At 48.2% G+C, this 23,151-nt stretch overlaps 1 protein-coding gene across 7 annotated transcripts in view; it reads left to right on the plus strand.

The window, feature by feature from the left end:
• The window catches only part of DAAM2 (dishevelled associated activator of morphogenesis 2), a 130,990-nt gene that overhangs the window by 5,647 nt on the left and 102,192 nt on the right, over window positions 1-23,151 (plus strand). For 2 of the 7 annotated variants that reach the window (XM_060403168.1, XM_060403170.1), the window contains exon 1: window positions 1-23,151. This exon is cut by the window's right edge and continues 28,499 nt beyond it. The exons of the other annotated variants lie outside the window; for them this stretch is intronic. The gene's annotated coding sequence lies outside the window, so the exon portion shown is untranslated. 7 annotated transcript variants of the gene reach the window in all.

A 23,151-nucleotide genomic window follows, 5' to 3' on the forward strand; every position in this document is an offset into this window, starting at 1 on the left:
ACTAGGATTTCAGCTCCCTGGCAGTGGAAACTGGTGTGGTTCTCCCTCTGTCTGGAACCTAGAACATGCCAGATACAAGGTGGACATTCGGCCCATGTTGGCTGAAGGAATGAACAGACTGCCATAGGTTAGGAGCTGACAATCCCAGCAGCCAAGTCCAACCCGTCACCTTGTTGGGTAAGTGAAACAAGCCTTGTGTGTCACTGGAACATAGCCATGCTGTTTCTGTCTGTGTTATCCGTGGCCCCTTTCATGAGAAAAGGGTGGAGTTGGAGTGTTGTCCTCGAGGCTGTATGGGTCGCAGAGCTGAAAATATTTACTGTCTCGCCCTCTGACAGACAGGTTAGAGGTTTACCTGCCCTGGTTCTCAGTGTGAACAGACCAAGTATAGTTTAGGCAAAGTTGTTGCAGCTTGATAGTCAAGAATGAGGCTTCTAGAATCAGATCTATGTTTGAATCCTGGCTCCACCACTTAACCTGTTGTAAGACCTTGTGTATTAGTTCACCTGAGCCTCAGTTTCCTCATCTGAAAAATGGGGATGATAATAAATGCTACCATTCTCGAAGGATGGTTGCCAAGGTTGCCAGCCCCTGGCCTAGAGTAAGCACTCAATCAATGTTTACTATCCCTGTGGTGGTGGTGGTTGTAATTCCTGGCCACTAGCCAACTGGAGGGAAAACTAAAGTCAAAATCTAAATCCAGTATTACTAACAGAATAAGGGATGTGATGGGAAAAAATAATCAGTTGGTAAGCTGGTGTGAGGAAGAAGGACTGATGTGAGGTTTTTGAGGTAAAGGGGATCTTTTTAAGATAACACAAGACAGGCTCCTGGTGTGCGAGTGAGATGCTGTTTGGCTGACGGCTATGTGGCTCTGTCAGCTGTCGATTCCATCATCCCTCAAGGGTTAGTGCTCTGCTGTATTCAGTGGCTTACTCCTGTCTTACTCTTTGTGACCATTTGGATCATAGACTTGCCAGGCTTCTCTGTCCGTGGAATTTTCTAGGCAGGAATACTGGAGCGGGTTGCCATTTCCTACTCCAGGGGATCTTCCCAACCCAGGGGTTGAACCCTCGTCTTCTGCATTAGCAGGCAGATTCTTTACCAGCTGCGCCACCTGGGAAGCCCCTTCCCTCCCAATCCTGCCCTAAAAGGGTTAACTTGGGCTTTACTGAGCTTAGTCACAGGCATGTCCCACCTCTATTCCCTTGCTTGTAGTTTGTTCTGCCTCGGTGGCCCATCTTCCTGGGGCTGTTTGTCCTACCAGGCTTGCTCTGGTGGCCCCTTCTCTCCCAAACTCCCTTTTCCAGGCTTTCCTCCCCATTCGGTCACTCCCTCTTCACTCTGCAAACTTAGCAGGCAGCTCTGACATAACATCTAACATGTGACATCGGAGTCCAGGAAGGACTGAGTCTCTCTGTCTCGCCTTCTACGTATTTTGGAGCTCATAAAAGTTGAATTACATTTTAGAAGCCACACCTGGTAGCCAGTGTCAATTAAACTCGTGGTTCAACTCTGACAGCTGAGTTAACTCTTGAGGAATGCCGATGGTCCGTGCCCGGGTGCTGATGAGATGGCAAGAGCAAATCCCCAGAGCCAACCAGATGCAGAAGAGCCGTCCAGTTTATAGACGGCGTGGAAGCTCTGTGTCCTCATCCTCCGTGCTGTGGGAGCTCCTGCCCTCGGAGCACCTCTCCTAAGGGGTAGCCAGGGACAGGGAAAGAGGGAAGAAACTTGAAACCAACCCTCTGACTTCTTGTCAGCAGATGCGGTGAGAAGTTGGGTTTTGGCTTCTCTGGGCTTTTCATGTGTACGTGCCAAGATAATTGGGAATTGGCTTGGGACGGTCAACTTTCATTATCACGGTAGCAAAGAGAGGCATAGTCACGCGTAATAGCAAACAGCAGATAATTCACAATATTGCCATCTGAACACAGAATGTGTTGCATAATTTTTATGGATTTCAGTGGCAGATGTATACTCGTGGCAAATATATGTCATATATGGAATAACATTAAAACTGTTATTTTCTAATGATGGAGAAGGCATGGAAGCATGTCAGCCTTAAATTAAATTTTCCTCTTTGAGCAACCCCAAATGGGCAATTAGGAGCTGATTTCTAAGAGGGCAAGGAAGACAGGGAATGAAATCGTATTATTAGTAGTAGGTCTCACTATGCACGTAGCACCATGTTATTAATTTTTTAAAAATGTATTTATTTGATTTTTCAGAATTACGATGGTAATTCTCTCTTGCTTAAACATGTGAATCAATATCACTCAGAGATACAAAAAGACAAGTGGAAAGCGAATAGCATCTCCACTCCTCCTCCACACCCTGGGAATTAATGTTTACAGCCTAGAATTCATCCTCCCTTATCTTTGTCCATACAACTACTCCAGGCGTGTATACTATTATGGTGGGGTCTTGGCAGTACCAGACGGTACTTTACCCAGATGGTAAAGCATCTGCCTACAATGTGGGAGACCCGGGTTCGATCTCTGGGTTGTGAAGATCCCCTGGAGACAGAAATGGCACCCCACTCCAATACTCTTGCCTGGAAAATTCCATGGACTGTGGAGCCTGGTAGGCTACAGTCCTTGAGGTCGCAAGGAGTTGGACACGACTGAGTGACTTCACTTTCACTTTCTTGTTGTTTGACTGTTTGTTTTTCACTGAAAGGGAATCTCTGTGTATTACTCTGCAGCATACATTTCTTCTCTTTTGACCATTTATCAGGGTCATCCCTATGGTGAATGGAACCGTTTATTTTTTCTGATTTCTTTATATGCCTAGACACACACAGGGGCTTCCCAGGTGGCTCAGTGGGAAAGAATCCCCCTGCAATGCAGGGCACACAGATTCAATCTCTGCCGCAGTATTCTTGCCTGGGAAATCCCATGAACAGAGAAGCCCAGAGGGGTTGCAAAAGAGGCAGACATGACTGAGAGACTGAGTATACAGACACACACAGCCCTATATCTCTGAGATCATGCCATTCTTGCAGCAAAGTTCATTATTATTATTTTTTTCAATTAGTCAGCTATTACATGTGATTTCATCCTGGGTGACCTCCAGCGTGGGTACCTGAGCCTAACATACCAAGCATCCATCACCCAGCAAAGATGAGTGATTGTTGTCCCCTAGCCTGTGACCATCCTCGGTATGCCTCCATGCTGTGTGTGGTCTTGGTCCCCTAGGAAAGCTCTTGAGCATCAGTCCCTGTGGCTGCCCCCTCCTTCTCATCAGATTGAGTCTTCCCTCCTTGGGTCTCTTCAATCACTAAATATGTAGGGAGAGCCACAGGAAATGTCAAAGACTGATACACTGGATTGGAGAACATGGGTGACAGGGCAAGTCAGGCAGTGTAGGATGGTACATCCTACAATTAGGATAATGGGCAGGTGTGTGGACCCTGCATTCAGAGCACCAGCCCCCAGCAGGACTGGTTCCCAGCAGCAGACAGTGCTGGCAGTCAGCCCTCTTTAGAACTGCCTCAGCTGCTCTCTCTCCTACTGGGTCCCCTCTGCCCCAATGTGGGGGAAACTCTAAAGGGCATCCTGGCTTCAGAGCTCCTCGAGGGGTTGGCGGAGGCTTTCACTGATGCTGCGTGACAGCTGTACTTCCCCTCCTACCTGAACCTCCTTCCCATGCCTGGTTAATTCTAAGAACCCTTCAATAACCCCCTGCCTGCTCCCAGAGGTTTTACTTATTTTACATGAAATCGTTTTGGAGCAGCCCATTATTATCCAGATAATTGTTGGTGGCTATGTCACTATAGGAAAAAGTACATTTTTTTCTTTTTTTCCCTGGTGCTCTATATTGTATGTTTTCTAGGTGGGACCCAACTGATTTCTCTTCCAATAGAGTTGTGTTATAACTAGGAAGGCTAAGCGCATGTTTTGATTTTATTGCCAAATTTGCACCTGCTCCCTCCCTCAGATCTTCAAGTCTAGGCTGAGAGGTGTGGGTACGTCAGGTTGGAAGCATGACCGGATAGCTTTGTTGCCATCGTGCCTGGAGACAGGATCTGGACAAGTTGACCTTTGGGAATTCTTCTCTATCTTACCAGTGCATCTGCTATATAAAGGGGGAGATCTCAAGGGGCTCTGTTGGCTCACTGGGAGCCAGCTTCCTGCCTGTATAGGTTTTCATGCCTGCCCGCATCTCTGCCAGATCTGATTTGTTCTTATGGGGGTGTTTCTTACTGCTTGGTGCCAAGCTAGGGAGGTCTTTGGGGCTGTGCATTGAACGTTCCCTCTTCTGGGTTACGTACACAGATCGCCTGCCCAAGTGCCAAAGCAAAGCTTGCCTGCATCGTGGATTCCTGATGTGCCAGACTCACAGTTCATGTCTGACCGCATTCCTGGGGGTCAGTGTCAACACTCCCTCCATCACTTCCTCTCAGACACCACGGCCCCCAGCCTCAGGTTCCCCTGATAAGGTAATGAGGGAAGGGAGTGATTCCAGGTCAGCGAGGCGATCCGTCAGCATCTCCACAGTGCCAGAGGCAGCTTTGAAATTCGTCTGAAGCAAATTCAGAAGTTTCTGTGGACTTTGGGCAATAGAAAGGCCAAGCCATTTTAACTTTTCTTTTGTTAATAAAAGTCTCCAATATATTCATCAGTCTGTTCCTGATCATGTGACACTGAGCTGGCAGCTGCCCAGAGAAAGAGAGTTAGGAATTGCCTCTGTCTTTCCGAGACACTCGGTTGATAACTTACCATTACCACTTCCCTGAATAGAGGTGATGTTATTGATGACTGTGGTTCCCACATGGAAGCTGGGACTGACAGCTGATAAACAGACCAGACTTCTGAATATAAAGCTGTGGATCAGAGCCCAGGCGCTGGCTTCAGGTTCTGGGGTCTACTTCATGCTAGCCATGTGGCCTTGCATCAGCTACTTCATCTCCATGTGTCTAAACTTCCTTATCTGTAAAATGGGCTGTTATGAAGGTAAAGTTAGTACATGATTTGGTAAAAACGAAAAAGAAAAAACTGCTTGAAACTACGGCTGTCACATAGCACTAGGAAGTGTTAGTGATGGAGGTGATGGTGGTGGAGGTAATGATGGAGAACACGGATCCCGTCTCATTAGCCCCGTTGGCCCTTCATCCTCCACAGTGTTTGGCACAGAGCGGGGGCCCGCCACGCATGTATCAAGTGAAATATGCCCCTGCCTTTTGTCAACTGTCCACAGCCTGATTAGTCTGCTCAACTCTCTCCTAAAAAAAAAATGTTTTCCATTTAATATTTTTATTTCAACTTTATTAAAGTTGACATGATTCAGAAAGATGCAGTTTGTAAGTGTGTATCTCAGTGGGTTTTCACGCCTGTGTAACCAGCATCCAGATCAGGAAACACAACATTCCAAAACTCCTACCTCCTCTGCCCCGATAAGTCCCTCATGTCCCTTTCTGTTTACTCCCCTTTCGTAATCCTAACTTCTAATGTCAAAGATTCGTTTTGCCTGTTCTTGAACGTCATGTCAGTGGAATCATACGTTGTGTGCTTGTTTGTTGGTGTCTGTGTTTGCTCAGCACAATGTGCTGATGACTCATTCTTGTGTGGTGTTCCACTATGGGGCTATCCACATTTGATCTGCTCCGGTTGGTGAGCATTTGGGTGGTTTCCAGGTTTGATGCTGCTGTGAATAGCCTTGCTGTGAACACTCGTGCACTTGTTCTTGGATGAAGATAGGAATGTTTCTCTGTTGCTGTGTTCCCGGGACTGGAACCGCTGGGTACTAGGGAATCCATATTTTCAGCTTTAGGAAATACTGCCCAACAGCTTTATGGAGGGGTTGTACCATGTTTCGCATTTTCTGTGAAGACGAAGCAGCTGTTCCGACTTGGTCGTGTGGGGGCACAAGGCCTGGTCGTATCCTGGGGCTCCTGAAATGTGCATCTTCTCCAAGCTCTTGGTTGTAGAAAGCCTTGGGGAGGGAGGCATGTCCTTCTTAGCCAGGCACTGCACAAGGGATATCACTTATGTTCCTTCACCAAATCCTCAGCCATTCCACGAGCTGAGATGCTGTTATCAACCCCTCTTACAGATGAGGCAACTGAGGCTCGAAGCAGTTGAACGAGATCCCTAAGGTCCTTCAGGACAAAACTCGTCAGGATGGAAAGTGTGCCTGCCTCTAAAACGTGTGCGTTTTAGGGTCCGACGGTGCCTTGTTTTGCCTTTGGTGCTAACAGCAGAGAGAAGCGCAGACCACTCTAGAAACCCATACCAGCTGTGAGTGGTGGCTGTGAGAGGGAGCAGAAACAAGCAGCTCGATGACCTTGGGAGGTCAGATTGTTTCCCTGCCCAGGGATGGTTGGAGAAAGTCATAACTTTCCTGGAAGGCAAGGGCGACCATGTAATTTACTGTCCAAACCAAGACTCTTTCAAGAGTGAAAGCGTGCTCTCTGCGCAGGACGCTGGGGAGGCAGGCGTAAACTGGGGCTCTTCCAGCTTTGTTCCCCGCTCAGAAGTCTAAGTGGATATGGCTCTCCTGGTAAGTGGGGCTGCACAGGTTCTTTTTAACCCTTTCAGGACACTGTCTGTCTGGACTCTGCCCTGTTGTCATGTCTTCTAGTCTCCTCTGTTTATACGAAAAACGAGTCTGGTTTTCTTCTTCCCTTCTATACAACATTCCCTGCCCAAATGGGGCCCTGACAAGGTAAGCTTCCTTTAAAACAGATCCTGTCACACTGAGATGCATGCGCCAACAGATAGAAGCTTCTAGAAGCCTTGGACTGTGCCTTAGTCACTGTGATATCGACAGCACTTAGCTGGGTGACAGACATAGAGTGAGCGCTCCAGGAATGCTTGACTATATGTGATGTTTATCCATGAGCTTATTCATTCATTCATAGTTCATTAGAAAAGAGCTTACTTTGGATCCTAGCCTGTTTTTAAAATTTTATTTTCAGTTAGAGGATAATGGCTTTACAATGTTGTGTTGGATTCCGCTGTACAACCACGTGAATCAGCCATGAGTATACATATATCCTCTCCCTCTTGAACCTCACTCCCAGTCCCCACCCCATCACAGAGCACTGCGTTATACCGCAACTTCCCACAAGCTGTCTACTGGAAAAGACCCTGATGCTGGGAAAGATTGAAGGCATGAGGAGCAGGGGACGACAGAGGATGAGATGGTTGGATGGCATCACCGACTCAATGGATGTGAGTTTGAGCAAGCTCTGGGAGACGGTATAGGACAGGGAAGCCTGGCGTGCAGCAGTCCATGAAGCTGCAAAGAGTCGGACACAGCTGAGCAACTGAACAACACCAACATATATGTTGATGCCACTCTTTCAGTTCATCCAACCTCCTTCCCTTTCTGTGTCTCTATTTATACCCTGTAAATAGGTTCATCAATACCATTTTTCTAGATTCCATATATAGGTGTTAATGGACCATATTTGTTTTTCTACCTGATTTCACTCTGTATAACAGGCTTTAGGTTCATCCACCTCAGTTCAGCTGACTCAGAGTTGTTCCTTTTCATCCTGACCTCTGTTTTTCATCTCACTCCTATTCCTCTGGTCCAGAAAGAAGTCAGGGGTGTGTGTGGTAGGGGTAGTGCATGCATGCAAAGAATGAAGAATCAAAGGGATCCACTTAATGAATAGCAAACACGTCATGGGATTTGATGTCAGGATCTAGGTTTGGGTTTCAGCCATCCACTAATGAGCTGCACTGGCTTAGATAAGCGATACAGCGATTTCACATTGCTGAGCCTCGGTTTTGGCCATGTGTGGAGTGGAAGCACAGTAGTACCGGGGGTAGAGGAGTGAAATGTGTCTGTGGAGCAGGGCATATGAAACACGCTCAGTATGCTGTGAAGTGTTGGGTGATTTCTTGTTACTGGCTGTAGTGGTTCAGCCGCTCTCTGAGAAGCACCAGTGGGAGGCGCTGTGTGCTGAGGCGGGTCCTCCATCAGCTGAGTGAATCCCCCTATCAGCTAAATCCCCCAGGGCCTCTGGTCTCTCAAAGCGAGGCATCAGCATGTACGCAGCAACCCCATATGACTGGGAATTCTTATCAATAAACCAGGAAGCACTCAGCAAATTATTCAGGGTCTTAGGGATTTGATGTGGGTGTCGAAAGATAAGGATGCAGAGGATGATTAATTTCTCATTAAGCCCACAGCTGCATTTTCTTCAGAACAACAGAAAGAAGCATGTTGAGGCTTAATGTGTATCCCACAGTATCTTTGGTATGGTGTGGTAGTTTCTCATGTAGATTCTGGGGTCAAAACTGCTGGGATCCAAATTTAGGATTCCACTGTTTATTAGAATTGCAGCTTTGGGCAAGTATTTATCTCCCCTGAGACTCAGTTTCCGCATCTGTGAAAAGGTGATACTATTTTAATAGTACCTACCACTAAAAGGGGCTTCCCTTGTGGTTCAGCTGGTAAAGAATCTACCTGCAATGCTAGGAGACCTGGGTTCGATCCCTGGGTTGGGAAGGTCCCCTGAAGAAAGGTCAGGGTACCAACCCATTACAGTATCCTGGCCTGGAGAATTGTATAGTCCGTGAGGTCTCAAAGAGTCGGACACGACTGAGCCACTTTCACTTTACCACTGAATGAGGACAAAAATAAGACTTGAAAAGTACTTAGAGCAGTGCCTAGAACACAGTATGTACACTGTTGGTTCAGTTTAGTCGCTCAGTCATGTCCGACTCTTTGCGACCCCATGAGTTGCAGCACGCCAGGCCTCCCTGTCCACTACCAACTCCTGGAGTTTACCCAAACTCATGTTCATCGAGTCAGTGATGCCATCCAGCCATCTCATCCTCTGTCGTCCCCTTCTCCTCCTGCCCCTAATCCTTCCCACCATCAGAGTCTTTTCCAGTGAGTCAACTCTTCGCATGAGGTGGCCAAAGTACTGGAGTTTCAGTCTCAGCATCAGTCCTTCCAATGAACACCCAGGACTGATCTCCTTCAGAATGGACTGGTTAGATCTCCTTGCAGTCCAAGGGACTCTCAAGAGTCTTCTCCAACACCACAGTTCAAAAGCATCAATTCTTTGGCGCTCAACTTTCTTCACAGTCCAACTCTCACATCCATACATGACCACAGGAAAACCATAGCCTTGACTAGACGGACCTTTGTTGGCAGAGGACTGTCTCTGCTTTTGAATATGCTGTCTAGGTTGGTCATGACTTTCCTTCCAAGGAGTAAGCGTCTTTTAATTTCATGGCTGCAGTCACCATCTGCAGTGATTTTGGAGGCCCCCAAAATAAAGTCTGACACTGTTCCCACTGTTTTCTCATCTATTTCCCATGAAGTGTTGGGACCAGATGCCATGATCTTTGTTTTCTGAATGTTGAGCTTTAAGCCAACTTTTTCACTCTTCTTTCACTTTCATCAAGAGGCTTTTTGGTTCCTCTTCACTTTCTGCTATAAGGGTGATGTCATCAGCATATCTGAAGTTATTGATATTTCTCCCGGCAATCTTGATTCCAGCTAGTGCTTCTTCCAGTCCAGTGTTTCTCATGATGTACTCTGCATAGAAGTTAAATAAGCAGGGTGACAATATACAGCCTTGACATACTCCTTTTCCTATTTGGAACCAGTCTATTGTTCCATGTCCAGTTCTAACTATTGCTTCCTGACCTGCATACAGGTTTCTCAAGAGTACATGGTAAACCTGTGTTATTATTATTGGCCGAATAATGTGTGGTCCATTGGAATACGATGTGCTGAGGCAATACATAGTTAGAGAAGGGAAGTTCGTTTTGTAATGGGGATGTCTGGGAAGGCTTCGTGGAAAAGAAGCATCCTCAAGGTTGATTCTTTTACACTCAGAGCAGAAAGTTCATGCCCATGATTTCTTTGTTCTTTAAGCTTGGAAGAAAAGATTTAGTGTAGAAAAAAATTTTCCCTTAAGAGACATAAGTTTAGACTTCCTTGGTGGTCCGCTGGTTAAGTACCTGCCCGCCAATGCCGGGGACACGGGTCTGATCCCTGGTCCGGGGTGATTCTGCATGCTGCGGGGCAACTAAGCCTGTGTGTCCAACTGCGCAAGCCCACATGCCTAGAGCCTGTGCTCCACAGCAAGAGAAGCCACCACAACGAGAAGCCAGTGCATGCAGCTACAGAGCAGCCCCTGCTCGTTACTTCCAAATTAGTCCCTCCATCCTTGTGTCAGGGACAGGGGAATATTCAGATGAGTCCTGCAGGGACTGACCGTGTTGTCAAGAAAGCATCTAGAAGTGAAGAACACTATCCCGTGTCACCAGTGCCGTGAGTGGGAGATGCTGAAAGCTGAGAAATTTAGATTCCACTTAAGAGTGTTTGGGAATGTGAGGAAGTTCTGGAATCTCCTTCCAAGTTTCTGCTGTGATGATGGGGTGGTAAATGTATGGCACTTCCTGCGGGAGCAGGATGGACAGATGCTATCTGTGGTTCCTTTTGGTATGTCTGTGATGTCTCCTAGGTAAAGGGCACAATGAGAAAACACTCTGCACTTTTCCTGGACAGTGTTGACAAGGTCTACAGAAATGTGTGTCTCACAGTGCCCAGGGATTGTTGGAATTTCTGCTTCATGGGCTTCATCTCTAATGCTGTGACTCATTTTAAAATTGTCTATCTCAAAGCCAGTTTAACAAAAGGAAGTCTTCCCTCTAGAGCTCCAGCCACAGCTCTTCCTCCCTCTCCAAATTTCCTAGTGAAGAAGTGATGAAATACTATCCGACTTATTCAAACTTTCACAAATTAAAAGAAAAATTCTTGGGGTTTTCCAGAGCATACAAATGTAGTGCGAACACTGCAGTGATGCTGTGAAATAATAAACGTGAAAAAACGTCGACCTGACTTGGGATCAGGGAATGACCCTCAACTGAAGTCTTGGGGAGACCACCATTTCACACTCATCAGATTGGCCCCCCAAATTTTACTCCCCCCACTGTATGCCATTCAGTAGCTCAGTCATGTCTGACTCTTTGCGACCCCATGGACTGCAGCACGCCAGGCTTCCCTGTCCATCACCAGCTCTCAAAGCTTGCTCAGACTCAAGTCCATTGAGTCAGTGATGCCATCCAACCATCTCATCCTCTGTGGTCCCCTTCTCTTCCTGCCTTCAATCTTTTCTAGCATCAGGGTCTTTTCCAATGAGTCAGCTCTTCGCATCAGGTGGCCAAAGTATTAGAGTTTCAGCTTCAGCATCAGTCCTTCCAGTGAATATGCAGGACTGATTTTCTTTAAAGAAATCTCCTATTCACTCATGGTAGGCATTAAATTGGTACAGACAATTGGGGGAGCTATTTGGTGCTATCCAGTAAAACCAAAGATATACTTCCCCCTACAACCCAGGAATTTCATTCTTAGGTAAGTCTAGAGAAACTCTTAATACATGTGAAAAAAGAAATATCCAAGAATATTCATGAGAGCATATTTTTTAAGAGCTAGAAAACTACCCAAATATCTATCATCAACCAGAAAACTGGTTACATAATTTGATATTTCTGTGTGATGAAATGCGATGGAAAAAATGCATAGACTGTGCTATGGAGACATAACCTCCGTAATCTCAGAAACAGTATAAAGTAGAAAAGGCAAGATACAGAAGGATGCCATTGCTATGAAGTTTAAATCACACAAAGTAATACTCTTATTTACATATATTTACCTGTGTAATTAAAGTATAAGAAACACATTATTTTGGAATAAACACCAAATTCAAAGAAGTGGCTCCCTGCAGGGAAGACAAGAAGGAAGACCAGGGAGGGGTCACACAGGGCCTCCATTTGTATCCGTGATCTCTATGGCTTGTGATGGCTGCGCAGATGTTTATTTTATTATTTTCTACATTATTATATATTTTTTGTAGATATGTAAAATATCTTCTAAGACAAGGTAACTTTATCAAATGGGCACGAACTCCTGCTCTGCCTCCTCTGCCTGTTGGCACAGAGATGCCGTACAGTGACTGGGAAGCTCTCCCCATTTGCTCGGGGAATTTTAAGTAGATGTGACCATCTTCAGAGGTTTCCCTGGTGGCTCGATGGTAAAGAGTCTGCCTGCAATGCAGGAGGTGCACAAGAGACGCAGGTTCGATCCCTGGGTTGGGAAGATCCCCTGGAGTAGGAAGTGGCAACCTGCTCCAGTATTCTTACCTGGAAAGTCACGTGGACAGAGGAGCCTGGTGGGCTACACAGTCCATGGGGTTGCCAAGAGTGGGATATGACTGAGCATGACCATCTTCAACGGGAACATTCCCCATACATCTGCACTGGACGCTAGGTGCACAAGGCAGTCACTGTTTTTTTGAATGAAACATCTTTTTTTCCCTGGCTTATGGGGTTTTGGGGATCTTATTTTGACTTGCTGGTGGAGATGCAGAACAGGGCCATAGTAATAGAAACCAAATGGCGTCTCTCTGGCTTATTCTCCGGCTAGCAAATTGCTGGAGCCTCCTCGCGTCCCATCTCTTCCTTGTTACTGGGATCCCTTGCTGGTGCTGACAAGTGACCGCCATCCTGACCTCCCTTTGATAAGGACATGGCACTAACATGCTCAAGTATTTCTGATTGCCCGAGGGTGGGGGAGGAGCCCCCCTCTCTCCACCATAGCTGCCTGGTTTCAGGGAAGCTCCGCAACCCTTCTAAGTTCCATTAGTACAGCCCCATGTTCCTGTGGCAAACATTGTGAAATGGGAAAGTACCCACCGCTGGGAATTGCTTCACTTTCTTTTGCTTGCCGGTGAAGCCATGCTGACTTCTCCTCTGGGTGCTCATTGAAATGCAGGCGATCCATCTCTTTTATGTGCCTTCCTTTTTATTGCAGCCCCGTCTCCCTTGGAATCTGGTCCAGGTTCAATCCTGGTGACACATACAGTGTTGGCCTTGAATGCCCTGTCCTGTATTGTGCAGCCTCTGTCCTTGACTGAGCCTGTGATCCTCATTGCTCAGTGGTTCTGCAATAGTGAGCCCCTTTCTCTGGTTCCCATGGTGCTTGCAGCTAGGGACTGTAGCTGGGGGTGACTTTCCTCTCTGCCTTTGGCTTATTTATACATCATATAATTCATCTTTAAATGGGAGAAAGTCGCTCAAAGCTGGGGCTTTGGGGAGCAAGACCTAGGTTGCTCTGAGAATGGACACTATAGTCCACACCAGTCAGGCTCCAGGCAGAAAGCAGTTGGCATGCCCCAAAGCGTTAAACTGATAAGAATGTAATGAGAGGGATATTTGCAGAGAGATAAAAGGCTAAGGAGATGATGAGGCACCCAGGGGCCATCAACAGCAAGAAGCTCTTAACACTCCTATGCCTGCAGAGGCCAGAGGAAGTTCTGGTGTTATCACTGAGCCCTGTGCCAGCTGAAGCCAAGGAGGAAGGGCTGGGCAGCTGGAGATGTGGCCCTAGAGGAACACAGCCCCTGCCAGAGCCATGGCTTAGCACAGACCTGAGATCTCTCTCCCTCTGCCCTCCAGTCACCTGCTGTTGCTTCCCACTGATTGAATCCCACTGAGTACCAGAAGCCCAGGAAGCTGAGTGATGCATTCTGGAAAGGTCAGCCCCCAGCCACCCTGGGCAGGAGCAAGGCAGAGAAGGACAGGGAGTAGAGCCAGAGGGCCAGGCAAAGAGGAGGCAGCACCATGTATATTTCTCCATGCTGTCCCCATGTAACTAGGAAGACCAGGCATAATGAGTGTTCAACCAGTAATAGCGTTTTGGGCAGCTGGGGCTATGGTTCTGGGACTCCTGCTTAGACGGGTGAGCCAGGAAGGAGATCTGGGAGGGAAAAGGGACTGACATTCATGGTTATGGGGCATGTACTTTGTTCTGTGCTTTGAAAAAGATGATTTGAATGAGACCTGAGGATTGGCTGTTTTTCATGCTCCAGGTGGTTATCATACCTTAAGATGATTGAACTTGGTGATCTCAGGTGGCAAATTTTAGCCTCGAGACCTTTTCTGAGCCTAACCCAAGTGACACACACCACGCTGGTCAAGAGTGCCCAGAGTATACGCCTGTGAGCCTGATGTTGCTCTTAGGGGAGATGATTTTCCTGGAGTTTTCCTCCTGGCTCCACTTTGATTCGCATTATTCATTACCTTTTCCTGGAGGCTGTGATACATGTCAGAGGGGCAGGCTGGATCAAATGACCCCAATTATGTAGACAAGGTCTCTAAACATTGTGGCAGGATACCCAGGAAGGAGAAAATAACATAGCTGAACTCGTGGGGGTATAGGACCTGCCCTTGAGAATTCCAAATCTAGTATGAGAATTGGGATGTACGCACCAAAGATAAGGAACCCCTGTGAGGCAACATATCATGAGAAAGTTCACACAAACGATATGTGTGCTTGGTGAAAGAGGTTTGGAGAATAGAACCACTGGGAGCAGAGAATAATAGCCCTGTGGGGCGGTGGTGGTTTAGTTGCTAAGTCGTGTTCAACTCTTGCTACCCCATGGATTGTAGCCCGCCAGGCTTCCCTGTCCCATTGGATTTCCCAGACAAGAATACTTGAGTGGGTTGCCATTTCCTTCTCCAGGAATTGAACCTAGGGATTGAACCCATGTCTCCTGCATTTGGCAGGCGAATTTTTTACCTGCTGAGCTGCCAGGGAAGCCCCACTCGCCCTGTAACCTTAACTAAACGTTTGATAGCTCACAGTAGGCCTCAGTTTCCTCATCTGTAAAATGGGCAAACTAAAAGTCTATTTCTCATTAGGCAGTTGCAGGGGTTACATGAGAACATCATATGAGGCACAGGGCCTGCTGCTGCTAAGTCGCTTCAGTCGTGTCCGACTCTGTGCGACCCCATAGACGACAGCCCACCAGGCTCCCCCGTCCTTGGGATTCTCCAGGCAAGAACACTGGAGTGGGTTGCCATCTCCTTCTCCAACGCATAAAAGTGAAAGTGAAGTCGCTCAGTCGTGTCTGACTCTTTAGCGACCCCATGGACTGCAGCCCACCAGGCTCCTCCGTCCATGGGATTTTCCAGGCAAGAGTACTGGAGTGGGGCATCATTGCCTAGCATACAATAAATGCTCAGTAAAGGTTGGCGATTATCAACACCATCATTATTCCTGGAGGTGAATACCCATCACCACTTGGGAAGAGGAGTAAGGACTCCAAGATTCCAGAGGACTTCGCACCTCCTTGAGTCTTTTAACTGACCGAGTTCATTGCCCTTTTCACAGGCCTCAGTTCTTTGACTCCCACTCATGTCCCCTCACAGGTGAAATGGGAGCTTGTGGACCTGGCCATCAGCTTGGGCCCCTCTAGGTAGGGAATCCTGAAGTGTTTGGAAGGAAAAGTCTGAAGGGCCAATCTTGGCTCGTGTTTCCCAAACCTTGTTTGATAAACCCCTGGGTCCCCCCGTGGCCCTGGAAAGAGAGATCTGTGGTTAAAGAAGCAGCCATTCCATTTTCTCTCTTCTTTCCCTCACAGAGCCACAAGGCTCAGAGAGGCACTGTAGTCAAAAACTGGCTTCACATTGTTCAAATAGGATTCTCTCAATTTCTTTATCTAAAGAGGACTTTTTTCCATAGGACACCCCACAGAACTAGTGTTTTTAGACATGTATCAGAAGTTTTTTTTAGCTACGTGGTGATGGGGGTGGTGGTTTAGTTCCTAAGCTGTGTCCGATTCTTGCAACCCCATGGGCTGTAGCCCCACCAGGTTCCTCTGTCCGTGGAGTTCAGAAGCCCAACTAGAGAGGCTCCGTCAACTCGGGTTCTGTATTTTTCTAATTTTCAGGACAGTAGATGCAGTCCTGAGTTGGCAGAGTGGCACCACAGTGCTATGAGGGACCTGAGCTCCTCTGTCTCTCTACTTCAGCCTTCCTTAGAATAGAGTTTTGTTTTTGCGCTCATTGTCTCATGGTTACCAGACGGCTGCATCACCGCTCGCTTCATATCTGCATTCCAGGCAGGAAGAAGGAGAAGGACGAAGTACAAAAAGCGCTTATCAGCTAATTCTTTCTCTTTAATAAGCTTTCCTGAAAAGCTTTTTAACAAGCTTTTTTCCAACCTCTAGAAACTGGTTGAAACTCTCTTAAGGGGACTTCAAACTGCAAGAGTCTGAAGAGAAGCTAAAAACTTTTAAAATGGGTATTTTGATGCTTCAAACCAGACCAGGGACCTATTAGTATGGGAGCAGGAGAGAATTAATGTTAGGTGGGCCGTTCACATCATGTGCCACGTTGATTGATGAAATCTTTGCTTCTTTCTTCACCGGGTTTATTCTAAAAGCATCCCATGCCAAAGAAATAAAAGCAAGCAAGGAAACCAACTATTCTTTGTAATCAATAGAAAATACTGTAAGCAATAAAGCGCTTGGGCTCACAGACTCATTGGGAAGATGCTGTTGGTGCCCCATGCAGGCCCCCCACCTCCCCAGACACCGTGGGTGTTCCAGCTAATGGCTCACACCTGTGGGGACTGCCCTGGGGTTATTGAACCTTCTCACCCCGAGGTACCTGGGAATTATGTCATACTTACCCCCACCTTCCCCTGCATCCTGTGGGCCAATGACTAACTGGGGAACAGGTACAAAAGCCCCACTCCCTCGCCCCAACTGGGGTAGATATGGCAATGCCCTTCCTTCTCCAGAGCTCCCCCTGAATTGGGCTGAAGCTCGACTTCTCCTAAAACCACATTCTTGGCAGATCCTTCCCCTTTCTTTCCCTGATTCCCTTCCTGGTTTCTCCTGAGAGCACGACCTCAGTACATGCCGTGCGTATGAACTGCTGTCTCAGGCTCTGCTTCCAGGGAATTGGATCTAAGGTGTCCTGGGTCAAACAGCTTGAGGGGTGGGGAGGGTCTCCACTTCCTTCTAAGGGATTTGGTATAAAACCTGACCCCTCAGTCCTGTCTGTGGCCTCTCTGGCGTGGCCTCTCTGGCTTCGCCTGGAGGCTGTGGGGCAGCTCTGCATTTCACCCTGGTGATGACTGTAGGGCAGCATCTTTGCCAGTCCTGTTCAGTATGCTTGGGGAGGACTCGGCACAAGATGGAATCCAGTACTGTTATCTTCTCAAAGCAGATATTCTTAGAAACATTGATTTGCGTTCTTAAGCCCATGAACTGTTTGAAAGGACTCGTGTGTGTGTGTGCACGCGCACATGTGCGCGCGCACGATTTTCCGTCTCGCGGCAATGGCAGTGGGGTATTTATAGCTGGATCTACAGGGCCATTCTCACGTGGCTAAAGCAAATGAAAACCTCATGTGGATTTTGTTTTGTTTTCCCCCCTCTGCCTTTGCCATTGCAAACTCTCCTGTTCTTAAACCCTTGTTGTTGTAACCAGAGCCGCGCGGAGCATCGCTGCAATGGGGAGGTTATGTAAATTTACTATTTCAGGCAAGAGTGCCCATTCTCCTGCAGTCAGGCCACAGGGCCTAAGAGAGGGGACTTTGAGGGGGGAGCTGGCGGGTGACCCTGAGTGGCTGCCCCACCCAGCACCGCTCCCCCTCGAAAGTCTCCCCAGATTAACCCTGTGGACTGTGGATTCCCCAGGTCACCTCCTGATCCCTCTGCGTACATGAGCTCCTTGGAAAGACAACTGTTTTCTTTCCCCCTTGTTTTTCTGTGTTTCTTAAGCCTTTCATGTCCATGTTTTGCCTTCTCAGTTAGACGGAAAACACCCTGGGGGCCTGGTCTGTTTGCCCAGGTTAGCAGAGCTTTTGCAGGAGCTGGGGGTGTGGGGGTGGGGGCAAATGCTCAGGCCCCTGCTTTCTCTGGTTGGATGAAGAACTCCTGGGGTTCTCTAGACAGCAAGGTTGGAGTGTTGGCCTGATCTTTATGGAGAGGCCAGCATTTTAAGCTGAGGAGGCCAAGGGACCCAGGACCCCTGTAGACCACCTACTGTTTCTTTCTGGTGACCTGGAACCCACGCATTAGCACTTTAGATGAAAGCAGCTGGGGCTGCGCTGTGGCCTGGGGAGGGGTGGCCTGGCCACAACCTGCCAGAGTATGCGGAGCCCCCGAGGGGCTGGAGGACGCTTAGGAAGCTTGGTCGCCCTGTCCCCGGGAGCTGCGTCTTCCTCCTGCCAGGCCTCCTGCAGCTGGCCAGCCACACAGAGGGCTTTCTGGACTCTTCCTCCTCAAACTTGCTGAGCAATACCTGCCATACATCCAGGGACTACTCTGTGCCAAGCACTGGGCTGAACACTTGCACACTTCAGCACGCCTCATGCTCACAACAGATGTGCAAAGCGGGTGTTATCCCATTTTACAGAAAAGAGAACCAAGTCTCTGAGAGTTAGGCACTTTGCCTGAAGCCACACAGATAGGTAAAGGCACAGAGGACCTGACTCCAAGACCCTGGTCCTCAGTACTACTCCCTGATATGTCATAACCATCTCCTTTAAAATGTATGTATATGTTAAATATTTATTTGGCTGCAACAGATCTTTCTTTGCAGCACTCAGGATCTAGTTTCCCGACCAGGGATCGAACCTGGGCCCCCTTCATTTGGAGCGTGGAGTCTTAGTCACTGGACCACCAGGGACGTCCCCATCTCCTTTCACAGTGAACTCCCCACTGACCCCCAGATCAGAAGGCACCTTCTACATTGTGATTAGACAGGTGCTTGGGCAAGGGGTATGCGTGCTTAGTTGCTGAATCGTGTCCGACTCTTTGCAACCCCTTGGACTGTAGCCCACCAGGCTCCTCTGTTCATGGGATTCTTCAGGCAAGAATACTGGAGTGGGTAGCCATTCCCTTCTCCAGGGGGGATCTCACCAACCACGTGACTTCCACCATGCTATAACTGTAGCAACAACAGGCATTATTCTGTATTTCTACCTTTCCACCCTGCTCGGGGGATTCCCTGGTGGCTCAGTGGTAAAAGAGCCTGCCTGCTAACACAGGAGGCGTGGGTTCAGTCCCTGGGTCAGGAAGATCCCCTGGAGAAGGGAATGGCAACTTGCTCCAGTATTCTTGCCTGGGAAATCCCGTGGACAGAGGAGCCTGGTGGGCTACAGTTCATGGGGTCACAAAGAGTTAGACACAAGTTAATGACTGCGCCCACACCCAGGTGGCCATCTGGTCACAGCAGGGAAGGTGTCTTTTGATCCGGGGGGTCAGTGGGGAGCTTCTGGAGAGCCTGGGGCCTCAACCCTTGGGTCTTGGATCTCAGTCCTGCCACTGCCTCCCTGTGGTGCTCCCCACTTCCAGCCCCCCCTTTTCTTTCTACTCCTGTGAGTTCTAGAGGGTTTGCAATCCTAGGGTAGAGCCAGCAATCTGTTGGTGTTTGTCCTGATTCCAAGAATCCAAGATATACAAGAATTCCTTATTGAAAAGTCAAGCCTTCTTGGGGAAAGTGTGTGTCACCGAGAGATCGAGATTCCTCGCATTGGGAAATGAGATCCTAGGCTAGTCCAGGCAAATAACTGTGGATTTCAGAGCCAGAGGGAAGTGGATTGGCCCCCCCTGACACCCATCTCCCGGGCTACTCACCCCCTCGCAAACCACAACTGGCGACTTTGCCTCCCCAGTTCATCTGAGGGCACTAACCAGATGATAATTTCCTCCAGATACAGAAGGAAGGAAGAGGCAGATGGGTGCCTGCGCGCATGTGTTCACACAGTTCTCACTGCTGGTCTCTTTCCTGTAGCTCCTCTTGGCTTGAGCCACTCACCTCATAAGAACATGCTAGTGAGGTTTTGTTTGGGGAGGTGGGGGAGTGGATCCCAGGATACAGACAGTGAGATCAGCTGCTCATCTTCCACTCTGGGGCAGCTCTGCTTTCCAGAGCATCTAAGGTCAGTGCAAGGAAAGATGCTCAGTTGAGAAGGAACCGCTCATGGCCGCAGATTCAAGTGGTGGTGTCGCTCAGCTGTGTCTGACTCTTTGTGACCCCATGGACTGTAGCCCACTCGGCTTCTCTGTCCATGGGATTTCTCAGATGAGAAAACTGGAGTGGATTGCCATTTCCTTCTCCAGGGGATATTCCTGACCCAGGGATCGAACCCACGCCTTCCCCGCTGCAGGCAGTCTGCTGCATTGCAGACAGATTCCTCACCACTGAGCCACTGGAGAAGACAAGTGGTTCCAGGGAGGGCGCGACACTGAATGGTGGTGTTTTCCCTAGGAGGGGGACTCGAACGCCCCAGTCCTGGTGTCCAGAGTGGGCGTCAAATCAGTAAGTCCAGGGCTACCACTTCTCACCCCGAGGCTCTTCCTCCAGGAAGTCTTCCAGGTTGAGGTCTAATTGCCATTTGTCCATCCCTTCCACCATCCTCTTCGGCATTAGCCTTCTCTAGTTTCCAGCTATACAGTAGATAATACTGTGTCCAGATGTCACCCGAGCAGCCCTGTCTCTGGGATTCAGAATAAACTAGCTGGATCCAGCACCCTGCCCCTCTCCAAAGCACAGGGAGCCTCACATCCCTCCTAAGCAGCAGTGTTTCTTAAAGAGTGGTTCTGGGCCAGCAGAATCAGTATCCCCCGAAGCTTGCTGGAAATGCAAGTCCTTGCCCTGCCCCCCCAACCCCCACCCGAGATCGGCCACATCAGAAGCCATAGGTGCAATCTGTTTGTGTTTTATCAAGCCCAGTAGGTGATCCTGATCACAGTGAAGGTTGAGAACCACTGGTCTAGAGACTCCCAAGTAACAGGTGATGGCTTCAGTTTTTCCTGTCACCTCCAGCTCTGAGTTCCTATTTCCATCCAGCTCGTATGGAATCTGGCTGCTAAAGCAGGAGACTCAAGAGGCACAAGTTCAATCCCTGGGTCAGGAAGGTCCCCTGGAGAAGGGAATGGCTACCCACTCCAGTACTCTTGCCTGGAAAATGCTATGGCCGGAGGAGCCTGGTGGGCTACAGTCCAGGGGGTTGCAAAGAGTGGGACACGACTTAGTGTTTGTGTGCTCGCACAGTTAAGATTATTAATCACTGTGAGTCTTGAACAAGCGTGGCTGTGAGGTTAAGAACATGGCTCTGGAGCTGGACCACTTGGATCTGAATTCTTGACCTCTACTCACTGCGGTCCCTGAGTGGCTTAAATTCCCTCTCCTTCAGACTGCTTATCCCTAATAAGGTTAACATCATATTCCCCACAAGGCAGCTGGGAGCCTTTGCTGTGTTTGTATGTCAACTACTTGAGCAGTGCCTGGCACATAGTAGGGCTGCAGTCAACGCTCACTTTTCTTATTGCTGGTGTTGTGCAGGCAGACTCTTTTGCACTGTGTTGACCCAGATGTGAAATTGAGTCCTTATACCCTGATTTACACAACACACACACATACCATTTACGCAAGGGCTCTGTGAACAAGGGAAACTTCAAGGAGCTTTGAGGAAATGGATGGTGTTTACAACACTGCAAACAGTTGAAATTGAGGATTGGACAGCCTTGTTCCAAGAGGCTGATTGGTTGGGGAGCAGTCTTATGGTTTGGACTTTTTAACTTGCTCCTTTCTTGGGCTCATCAGAAACTTAACCAGCTCCCTCTTTATTTTGCCGAGTGGTTTGGCTACCTTTCCTCCAGCCCTGCTTGTAAACTTTTCTCTTTGCCTTCTTTGTAAATCTGACAACTCTAGAATAACAGACCTTCTCGTCTGACTTTCACCCTGGCTTCCTGCCTATCGGGGAAGAGAGAGCAGCGGGGAAATATATTTCCCTTTGCATGTGAACTACATTATGGTGCCTCTCAGAGGGCCTTAGTGGCGCAATCAGCTTTGGTTTATCTATATATGTATATGAATGTTGAGTTGGATCTGCTTATCTTACCTGTCAGAGCATATTGTGACTGTTTTCACAGACAGAACATCTGTCTGTGAATGGTTTTCCTGCTGTTTGTTGTAAACCATCACACCTGCACAGCTAGGGGTTTAGTCTTAACTGCGGCCTCTCAATCTTGATACTGCCTGGATAATCCTTTGTTGAGGAGGGGTGGTGTCTTTCCGGGCTTTATAGGATGTTTAGCAGCATCATTGGTTTCTGCCCATTAGATGCCAGTTGCATTCCCTGGTCGTGACACCAAAGTTGTCTCTAGACATTGCCACGTGTCTGTAGAACTGCCCGCCACCAACCCTCAGCCCCGACACACACTCTGTTGAGAATGGTCTAAGCTAAATCTTCTGTAGTAGTTTAAATCCAGTATACCTTACTCTCTCCCAGAGTTTACCTCTGTGGTGTATTTATGGTTGTTGACATTGTTACGTCACTGAGTTGTGTCCGAGTCTTTTGCGACCCCATGGACTATAACCCACCAGGCTCCTCTGTCCACAGGGTTTTCCCTGGCAAGAATACTAGAGTGGGTTGCCATTTCCTCCTCCAGGGATCCAACCGGGGTCACCTGCATTAGCAGGCGGATTCTTTACCGAGTCACCAGGGAAGCCCCATGCACATGGTTAGTGGACTGGATTTATCCATTGAGTAGAAAGATGCAGAGTTGCAGCAGGTCCTGGGTCACCAGCGATTCCTAGGGAGAATCACCGACACTTTGTAACTGCATTTCCTGAAAGGCTCCACACTTAACCCACCTGCATTTGAGCCAAGGACATCTCGCTCTCTCCCCAGTACCGTTTAATCTGCTTCTTGACTCCCAAGCCCCCACCCCACCCCCCTGCTACAGCAGGAAACCTCACAGGAACTAGGAATGGCCTTTGGGTTTTGGCTTATAAATACTCACGGTCTCATTTTTCTTACTGAGAAAAATTTTTTTATCGTGTTTAACATTCTTGTTGCCGTAGTGGAAACTTTTGTTCTTTGGCGAGTTTCCCATTCCAGGCATAGGGTCAGATTCCTCAGTGGAACTCTGAACATTTTCTAGGGAAGTTTCTTTCACCAGAGAGATTGTCCCTTTGGTGCACGTACAGGACTGAGGTTGGATTCTGCGTTAAGACTTCCCAGGATCTAAGGCAGATGAGGGAAACTGGAGGAAGAGCCATGTGTCTGGGGCTCCGTGGGAGGCCGTAATGAAAATCCTTTTATGACTGCATTACTTTTTTGTTTTTTGGTTTTTTTCCCTCCCTTACATTCTAGCATCTCAAATCTAAGAGGAACAGCCAGTACTTCAGCCAGTATGAGTTAGATTATGCTGTGGTAACACAGAGTCCCCAGAGTTCAGTGGCATCAAACAGAGGTTTCTTTCTTCTCATGCTCCTTGTTCATAGTGGGTCAACGTAAGACCTGTACTCATTGTAGTAAAACTTAGGAACCATGTCTGGCAGAACAGGCACCTCCCTAAGTGTAGGCA

The sequence above is a fragment of the Ovis aries genome, chromosome 20 (genome assembly GCF_016772045.2).
Source record: "Ovis aries strain OAR_USU_Benz2616 breed Rambouillet chromosome 20, ARS-UI_Ramb_v3.0, whole genome shotgun sequence".
Classification (NCBI taxonomy): Eukaryota; Metazoa; Chordata; class Mammalia; order Artiodactyla; family Bovidae; genus Ovis; species Ovis aries.